General features: G+C 42.1%; 1 pseudogene; it reads right to left on the bottom strand.

The window, feature by feature from the left end:
- Window positions 1-214: 214 nt before the first annotated feature.
- LOC126100137 (5S ribosomal RNA) lies at window positions 215-332 on the bottom strand (annotated as a pseudogene).
- Between the last annotated feature and the right edge of the window lie 8,038 nt (window positions 333-8,370).

Genomic DNA, 8,370 nt, shown 5'->3' with positions numbered 1-8,370 from the left:
CCTTGTATATATGCACTCCGTCTTCAAGCCACAAGTGGCCCATCGGGCCCATTCGACCGCCATGTCATCCTCAGGTGAGGCTGCGGGTAGGAGGGGCGTGTGGTCAGTACACCGCTCTCCTGGTCGTTATGATGGTTTTCTTTGACCGGAGCCGCTACTATTCAGTCAACTAGCTCCTCAGTTGGCATCACGAGGCTGAGTGCACCCCCAAAAATGGCAACAGCGCATGGCGGCCTGGATGGTCACCCATCCAAGTGCCGCCCACGCCCGACAGCGCTTAACTTCGGTGATCTCACGGGAACCGGTCTATCCACAGCGGCAAGGCCGTTGCCCTTATAGCCCTTGTATGCAAAATACTTTTTTCTTGTTCTGGTCCATACTACCACATCTGGAATTCGTGCACCGCACAATCTTAACAATAACGGTGTCACTACATGTACAGTATTCCATTGTCAGAGGAATCAGAAAGATTCTCGCTTGTAGCTTTGACTCGGTCGTTCCCGGTCCTGGGTCCCTTCCCTAAATTTAAGCATTTACCTTCCTCCTTCATCCCTCAACGTTTGTAGCATCATCACGTAATCGCACTGTATGTTGTTAGTTCTGACAAAATGAATTGCTATACTCATTATCAGATAAGTTTTATTCCGCTAAACTGACTTTTCAGTTTCAAATGTGATAGCCTATTAACCTGAGCAACGTGGCCGATTTTGCGTGTTATCTGAATATACGATTATTAATATTGATGTCATTTTTACGTTGATCGACCTGCTAGTATAGTTGCCCAAATTAATCGGATATGTTTCTCTAGAAAGCATGTGAAGTTCTGAGCGCCCGGACAAGCACTACTAGATTAATTTTTTCGCTAAAGAAGAACTTGCAAGTCTCACTGTTGCATTCACTCATTGCATGCTGAACGAGATGGCAAGGAAAATAAACCGAATGTTACAAACACCAGACAGTAAAATGTTGTGCTCTAACGAACTACTAATAGCTTGGAATGTCAGAACGTTTGAATTTCTGTAACATAACCGGTTTTAAGTGTGCGGCGCGCATTTCTAAGTTGCTTTCATTGGCATCTGCAACAGGAAGATCGTATTTCAATGACATCTACGACATTCATAAGCAACTCACCTACAAAATAGACCGGTTCTGCTGGCTCCTCCGGCACATGAGGAAAGGTCGTGGTTTTATGGCTATTCGTCCACCAATCGGAGAATCAGAAGCGAATTCTATCAAGTTGTCGCTAACCTTCATGAATCAAATTAGAGGCCAGTCACGTTTATCGGCTAATGGGTCCATCCTTGCTGTCGCCACAGGTTGTTGAGTTCGAACTTAACAGTACATGGTCTAATTGTGAGAGACGTGAGCATTTGTGTCTTCCTTCCGAAAACGTATTTTTTGAACTTGCCCGTTTACTGTATTAACATCATAACAGTCACCATTCCTATTTGAAATACACTGCTGAAGAAAGGCTTACTCTAGTCTCCTCCATGCACTGCAGTCTCCAGCTACACGGATCCATGTTGCCGCTGTTTGTTAATTTGTTAACATCGAGTGCAGATTTAAGTGTCAGGAAGTCTTTTCTGAAAATACCTAATTGGAACGTGTATCTATGAATGGAAGCGAAACATGGACGATAAATTGTTCAGGCAAGAAAAGAACTGAAGCTTTCGAAATGTGGTGCTACTGAAGAATGCTCAAGATTGGATGGGTAGATCACGTAACTAATGAGGAGATCCTGAATAGAACTACGGAGAAAAGGAATTTGTGGCACAACTTGACTACAAGAAGGGAACGGTTGGTAGTACATGTTCTGATGCATCAAGGGATCACCAATTTAGTGTTGGAGGGAATCGTGGAGAGTAAAAATAGTAGAGGGAGACCAAGGGATGACTACACTAATCAGATCCCGAAGGATGTAGATTTCTGTTGTTATGTGGACATGAAGAGCCTTGGTTCAAATGGCTCTGAGTACTACGGGGCTCAACTGCTGTGGTCATAAGTCCCCTAGAACTTAGAACTACTTAAACCTAACTAACCTAAGGACAGCACACAACACCCAGCCATCACGAGGCAGAGAAAATCCCTGACCCCGCCGGGAATCGAACCCGGGAACCCAGGCGTGGGAAGCGAGAACGCTACCACACGACCACGAGATGCGGGCGAAGAGCCTTGCACAGGATAGAGTAGCATGGAGAGCCGCACCAAACGAGTCTCCATGCTGAAGACACAACAGTAACAACAAAAACAACTGATGAGAAATACAGGGTTATTACAAATGATTGAAGCGATTTCACAGCTCTACAATAACTTTATTATTTGAGATATTTTCACAATGCTTTGCACACACATACAAAAACTCAAAAAGTTTTTTTAGGCATTCACAAATGTTCGATATGTGCCCCTTTAGTGATTCGGCAGATATCAAGCCGATAATCAAGTTCCTCCCACACTCGGCGCAGCATGTCCCCATCAATGAGTTCGAAAGCATCGTTGATGCGAGCTCGCAATTCTGGCACGTTTCTTGGTAGAGGAGGTTTAAACACTGAATCTTTCACATAACCCCACAGAAAGAAATCGCATGGGGTTAAGTCGGGAGAGCGTGGAGGCCATGACATGAATTGCTGACCATGATCTCCACCACGACCGATCCATCGGTTTTCCAATCTCCTGTTTAAGAAATGCCGAACATCATGATGGAAGTGCGGTGGAGCACCATCCTGTTGAAAGATGAAGTCGGCGCTGTCGGTCTCCAGTGTGGCATGAGCCAATTTTCCAGCATGTCCAGATACACGTGTCCTGTAACGTTTTTTTCGCAGAAGAAAAAGGGGCCGTAAACTTTAAACCGTAGATTGCACAAAACACGTTAACTTTTGGTGAATTGCGAATTTGCTGAACGAATGCGTGAGGATTCTCTACCGCCCAGATTCGCACGTTGTGTCTGTTCACTTCACCATTAAGAAAAAATGTTGTTTCATCACTGAAAACAAGTTTCGCACTGAACGCATCCTCTTCCATGAGCTGTTGCAACCGCGCCGAAAATTCAAAGCGTTTGACTTTGTCATTGGGTGTCAGGGCTTGTAGCAATTGTAAACGGTAAGGCTTCTGCTTTAGCCTTTTCCGTAAGATTTTCCAAACCGTCGGCTGTGGTACGTTTAGCTCCCTGCTTGCTTTATTCGTCGACTTCCGCGGGCTACGCGTAAAACTTGCCCGCACGCGTTCAACCGTTTCTTCGCTCACTGCAGGCCGACCCGTTGATTTCCCCTTACAGAGGCATCCAGAAGCTTTAAACTGCGCATACCATCGCCGAATGGAGTCAGCAGTTGGTGGATCTTTGTTGAACTTCGTCCTGAAGTGTCGTTGCACTGTTATGACTGACTGATGTGAGTGCATTTCAAGCACGACATACGCTTTCTCGGCTCCTGTCGCCATTTTGTCTCACTGCGCTCTCGAGCGCTCTGGCGGCAGAAACCTGAAGTGCGGCTTCAGCCGAACGAAACTTTATGAGTTTTTCTACGTATCTGTAGTGTGTCGTGACCATATGTCAATGAATGTAGCTACAGTGAATTTATGAAATCGCTTCAATCATTTGTAATAGCCCTGTATTCAAGTTCTAGTCGAATGAGTATTCTGGAAGCTAATTCCTTTGTTGATGTACTAAATTTCCTGAGGATTCTTCCAATGAATCTCAGGCTGGATTCTGCTTTTCCTGTGATTATTTTTATGTGGACGTTCGATTTCAAACCTCTCCGTAAGCCTACTCCTACGTATTTTACGGAAGTAACTGCTTACAGTGAAGGTTCTGCAATCATCTACTCACACAATGGTGGCTTTTTCTGCCTATGTGTACGCAATACGTTGCATCTGTTTAAAGTGTGGGTCAATTGCTACTCCCTGCGCCAAACATCGATCCTCTGCTCATCTATTAAACCTTAACTATAGCCATAACCACATCTCGCTCTCCAGTCTGTTCCCTGACCCATTTGTTTGCTTTACTGTTTCTTCTAATAATTCCCAACATGCGTCTCTTCATTGGATGCTGTGTAACCCTCATGTTTTCAATGGTTACGGTTCTGTCAAAAAATGTCTCATTTGCTGAAATATGCAGGGTGGTTAGAAACAGTCTGAAAAGATAGGAAGCATATTGCAGGGTTGCTTCTGCCAAGAAATAATTGCCAAGAAAATATATTTGATACGTTCCTCCATTTCTGAGTTAATTGGCATTGAAGATAGCCAATAAGGCTGTTGTACACCCAAATTCGAAGGACAAATGTATTCTTCATTTGGTTTCCTGAAACCAAATAAGAGAGCAACATAACAATTGGACATTGGATGATAGTAAAGATCGAATCTGAGCTAAATCTTTGTAATATTTTTTTCTTTATTACTTTGGGGGATTAAAAGGGAAACAAAGCCAAAATACGTCTTTAAAAGTGGAATAATGAGAACTATTTTACTGTCATCGTACTAAATAATTACACCTGTTTTTTAGAAGACGTACAGCAATTTACTTATAACAGTTAAGAAGCCACCAGATACCATATCATGCAATATGAAATAAGAAATTACAGAAATTTATATCTAGATTTATACTCTTAATTAGCGAACTCGAGTGTTGTAACGCAAAACTTTACCCACTATACTAACTGGCCAACAAACATAGCAATACAGTATTGAATGGAGATACTTATCGAACGTATGATTACAGATCTGCCATACTGCCTGTCTTTGACGTGCACTTTTTTAAACCAAAAATACGCGCGGGACGAAATTTCATAATGCGCGTTTTTGCACTGTAAGCATGCTGTGACACCAGAATGCCTCAATTTTGGTTCCAGTACGTGACATACAGCTTTTTTTTAAACACTGTCATTATGGTCGCTGGAAAAATTTATAGTCGTTTGATGTTCAGCAACTCAACTTTACTGGCTTCTTTCGAGTAAACTGATCCTCAGAATATCAAAGGAGGTAGGGGGCTTCACACAGACGGTATGGCGTCATGCACAAGTACCAATATCAGTGTACTGTTGTACTTGTACAGCGACCATAACAGCAGTGTGTATACAAAAATCTCCGAAGCTATTAAATGGTTGCGTCCATTTACGTGACAATATGTCACACCTAAAATCCAGTAAATGAGACTTTGAGAAAACTGTTCAGAAACTAAGGGTTACACAGCGTCCAATCGAAAAAAAGCAAAGGAAGATTAGAATTTAAACGTACCATCGACAGGAAATCGAACGTGTCCGTTCCAAAGAAACGATATCGGCAATATACAACGGAGAGACGGATGTTGGTAATAAGTGTAAACAAATCATCGCCCGACTACACTAAGTTACCCCTACTTTTTTTCAATGTCATTTTGAATGGATGACACAATGGTTCTCCCCTCAACTTTATCCAGTACTAGATAGTTCCCTGCCAATAATGACCTACCCACATCGATGGTATATTGAATTCTAATCTTCTTCCTTCCTCGAACAGAGAAAAATGACTGTTTTTCACAGTAAGGTTTAGATAAATACTTTGTAATCTACATCTACATACATATGACTAATCTGCAATTCACACTTAACTGCCCGACAGAGATTTCTTCGAACCACTTTCGGACTATTTCTCTACCGTTCCACACTCTAAGGGTGCGTGGGAAAAATAAGCACTTTAATCTTTCTGTACGACCTCTGCTTTCTTTATTTTATTTCTTCCTATTAGGCTAGCGACAGTAAAATATTTTCATATCCGGAGGAGAAAGCTGGTTATTGAAATTTAGTGAAAAGAAATTGTCGCAACGAAAACTGTCTTTGTTTGAATGATTGCCGCCCCAAGCCGCTTACCATATCCGTGACACTCTCTCCCCTATTTCTCAATAATGTAAAACGAGATACCTTTCTTTGGATTTTTTCGATGTCCTCCGTCAGTCCTGTCTGGTAAAGATTTTATACCGCATAGCAATACTCTAGCGTATTGCAGGCAATATCTTCAGTAGATCTGTAGCATCTTCTAAGTGTTCTGCCAGTAAAATGCAGTCTTTGGTTTGCTTTCCTAGCAACGTTGTCTGTGTGATCGTTCCAGTTTAAGTTGTTCGTAATTGTAATTCCTAGGTATTTAGTTGAATGTGATTTATCGTGTAACCGAAATTTAGCGGATTTATTTTTGTATTCATGTGGATGATCTCACACTTTTCTTTATTCAGAGGCAACTGCCACTTTTTGCATCATACAGCTATCGTGGCTAAGCCGTTTTCCAATTGGCTTTGATCTTCTGATGACTCTTCTAGCCTATAAATGACGGCATGACCTGAAAATATTTCTAAGAGTACTGCTCAGATTGTCTCCTAAATTGTTAATATTCATTAGGAACAGCACAATGCTATAACACTTCCTAAGTGAACGTCAGATATCACTTTTCCTTTAGTCGATTATTTTCAGTTGATTACTACTTACTGTGACCTTTCTGCCAGGAAGTGACGAATCCAGTCGTATAACTGTAGCGATACGCCGTAGGCACGCAATTTTAGTGGAAGTCTCTTGTGAGGAACGGTGTCAAAGACCTTCGGGAAATCTTAATATATGAAGTCACTTTTAGATCCCTTGCCAATGGCGCTCATTATTTCGGGAGAATAAATAGCTAGCTGCGCTTCACAAGAACAATATAGCCGGCCGAAGTGGCCGTGCGGTTAAAGGCGCTGCAGTCTGGAACCGCAAGACCGCTACGGTCGCAGGTTCGAATCCTGCCACGGGCATGGATGTTTGTGATGTCCTTAGGTTAGTTAGGTTTAACTAGTTCTAAGTTCTAGGGGACTAATGACCTCAGCAGTTGAGTCCCATAGTGCTCAGAGCCATTTGAAGAACAATATTTTCTGAATACGAGATGACTTCGTGTCAATAGACCATTACCTTCGAGGTAATTCATAATGTTCGAACACAGTATGTGTTCCAAAATTTTACTTTAAATAAACTTCAGTGATAACAGATTGTAATTCATCAAATTACTTTTATTTCCTTTCTTAAGTAGTGTGACCTGTGTAACGCTCCAGTCTTTTGGTACAGTAATCTATAAGTAAGTAATCAGCCACTTGAAATGTCAGCCTGTAATACTGTTTTCCTTTCCTTCGTATTTTTTCCAGCATATCCACGGCATGTAACAGCCTCATGAATATGTTCTTTATTTTACTCTGGAGGACGACGGTTCAAATCCGCGCCTGGCCGTCGTGATTTAGGTTTTGCATGATTTCCCTAAATCACCTAAGGCAAATGCCAGGATGGTTCCTTTGTAAGGGCACGTCCGATTTCCTTCCCCATTCTTCCCTAACCCTACGGGACCGATGACCTTACTGTTTAGTCCCCTCCCCGAAATCGGCCAACCAATCAACAATTAATTCATAAAATCTTGGTGCCCTTGCAATACTTCTCCCCTATCGATCCATGTAGTGTCACGTTAATTACTCGTAAATGCTCTAGGAGATGCCCCACAAGCGTACGCCACCTTTTTGTAAATGATTTCCCAAAAAGTTTTTCTTTCTCATCCCTTTGTAGTATATCTCCACTGTGTGTTTCACATCTGCACATAACTGCTGATGTTCATCTGCGTCATCATACGTCAAATTCTCCGACTTTCCTACGGTTGACGTTTCACTTTCGCAATGTGATCTGTTTACGAAACTCCTCAGGCATTTCTGTTTCATTAATTGATACTAGTAAGACACTTTTGCTGAACTCACATGAAGCAGACTGAGACTTTCTCTGCATGAGGCAGACTAGTGACACGAAGACGGAAGTCTTTCAGCGGAAACGAAGCCTGTTCTTCGCAAGAGCCCATTTTTAGCATGACGAATCGCTGTGAGTCGCTGTGGTTTAGTGACAGGTTGGTGTTCCGAAACATTCAGTAAGTATGATGTCTTGGTTGACACTAGCCGTTACTAGTGCTCACTGATTAAATTATGAGCATACATGACGATGAATATATGCGCTCTCAACGAGTACCGTCCACTGAAAAGTAATTGTGTGGAATGTTTGACAAGGTGGATCTACAGCCATTTTCTGCAGTGTGTCTACGATACTGATTATCTGATTACTTCGATATCACCTAGAACAGTACGTATCATAGGTGTGTGGTATGAAATTGTACTTCGTCATGTCACCAAACACAATTCTCATACTCGAACTACTCTTCCGTGTTAGGCAGTATGAAGCGAGCGAAATATCGCTGTATCTCTCAGCTGTGTTATTAACATGAAAATCAACGAGTTATTCACTAGAACTGGCATACATTGCATTTCACCTATCTGCGAGTTTCGTATTAGCTGCACTTGACAACAACAAAATTTTCCGGTGGAAATCACAACCAGAGATGAAGTTCGGTACAGTACTG

The sequence above is a fragment of the Schistocerca cancellata genome, chromosome 1 (assembly GCF_023864275.1).
Source record: "Schistocerca cancellata isolate TAMUIC-IGC-003103 chromosome 1, iqSchCanc2.1, whole genome shotgun sequence".
NCBI lineage: Eukaryota > Metazoa > Arthropoda > Insecta > Orthoptera > Acrididae > Schistocerca > Schistocerca cancellata.
This window is presented reverse-complemented; position numbering and strand designations above follow the sequence as displayed.